Raw genomic sequence first — 1,908 nt, 5'->3', positions numbered from 1 at the left:
AAACTATTATTTTGTTTTACTTGACTGTTTTCCTTTCTTTCTGTATTTTCTCACATCTCAGTTTAAATTATCTTTGGAACTGGGCTTAGGAGGCTTTTCTTTTCTTTTAAAAAACAAGAGATGGGGGTTTGGGGGGTATTTCTCTGGAAAGGTTCCAAAAGCGTTCTTCTCAGTTTCACTCCCTCTGCACACAATCTGGTATGAAAGATGTACCATGTGTGCCCAGAAGGATGAGTAGACTTTGCTTCATAGAAAGCAGTCAGAAGACAACTGAACTGCCAACTTTTTGAAGGTGATGGGATTATCACTTATTTTTAAATTACATTTGGTATATCTGAGTCCATTCCTGACCAATTCTGTCATACTTCATCCTACCATTAGAAATTTCAGGAACCAAAAGATTATCTGGGCTGGGAGTCATATGATATAGAGCAAATGGCTAACAATACTCTGAAGATGGCCAGTGCTGGTGACCACTCAGATCTAAGGATGTCCAGGCAGTTGTTTTCATTTCTGCTAATGTTCAGATCATAATTTTTGATGGTGAATGCATTCTTGTTTGGTTTGAAGGGGTGACTGTAGGGCAACTGGATCATTAGTAAGAAGACTTCTCCCTGGTAGGAGCTTTCATTGTGTTCCATTATAGTTGCCTGCCAGTGGAAAAGATGGTCCACCAGCAGCCCTTGCAGATCACTGGTGAGGAAAGGGTATCATAAGACAGATTAGGATTTCCTTGTAAATGCACTTTGGGGCCACCATCTGTGTCTATGACATGTGGCCAATCCTTTGTGCTGGGCCGGGAAACAGGTAGAAGGAAATAATGATGATCACATGAAGGGAGGATCAGTGACAGACTACATAGGCAGATGAGTGGGCTGAGGGCCAGAAGAAGGGTTGAGGGGGTGAAGTGGGAGGGAGATGGTGGCAGAAAGGGGAACTGAGGAGTTGGGGGAAAGTTGGGGCTCAACCAGACTTGTTGGACTATTGGATATCAGTAGCCCGTGGCCACCACTGTCTCCTCCGAGGTGTCCTGAGCTAGAGACACGAGTGCTCCTGCCCCAGACCACTTGCCTCTGCCACACACTCCTGCTCCTCACATTGAGGCCCCTTAAAACATGTGGGGATTCACTAAATGGGGTCACAAGGGTCATACTGATGATACTTCAGTGTTTCAAATGAAGTGTCCTACAGGGGTGGGGGAAGTGAAGAGGATGTGGGGGTTGGATAGGGAGGGTGAAGGGCTTGTGGTATGGAGGAGATTGAAAGAAGGGGAAAGGGGGTCTGGAGGAGAGGTTGGGGGCTACCTGTCATGTCCAGTGCTCCTGGGCTGGCAACTTGGGAAACATGCAACACTCACTGTTGAGTATGACCTGAGTAAATAAGAGAAATTGAATGAATTCCCCTTCATTACTCACTCAACCAGATCCATCTTCCTGTAACATTTTACCCCATGGACCTTATACTAATTCTCTCTCTCTCTCTTTCAACATATATACACTTGTGTGTGCATGTGTGCTCAGTCACTTCAGTCATGTCCGATCTTTGCAACCATAGACTGTAGTCCTCCAAGCTCCTCTGTCCATAGGATTCTTCAGGCAAGAATACTGAATTGGATTGCCATGACCTCCTCTAGTGGATCTTCCTGACCCAGGGATCGAAGCTGATTCTCTGTCTCTTATGTCTCCTGCATTGGCAGGCGGGTTCTTTACCATTAGCAGCACCTACTTGTGAGTAAGCTACATATACAATGGTCTGTTACTTCCAGATGCTTCCATGTGTCTTTCTTAAGAGATGCTTCCATGTGTATTTCTTAAGAAAGACATTCTCCTACATAATCAACTTTGATGAATTTAATATCTTTACATTACTTCTTTAATTTTTAAAAGTAACTTTTCATAATGTTTTGGT

General features: G+C 44.0%; 1 pseudogene; it reads right to left on the bottom strand.

Moving 5' to 3' along the window:
- Window positions 1–319: 319 nt before the first annotated feature.
- LOC102172045 lies at window positions 320–1,429 on the bottom strand (annotated as a pseudogene).
- Window positions 1,430–1,908: the final 479 nt, after the last annotated feature.

The sequence above is a fragment of the Capra hircus genome, unplaced genomic scaffold (assembly GCF_001704415.2).
Source record: "Capra hircus breed San Clemente unplaced genomic scaffold, ASM170441v1, whole genome shotgun sequence".
Taxonomy (NCBI): domain Eukaryota; kingdom Metazoa; phylum Chordata; class Mammalia; order Artiodactyla; family Bovidae; genus Capra; species Capra hircus.
Note: the sequence above shows the minus strand (reverse complement) of the source record. Positions and strands in the feature narration are given on the sequence as shown.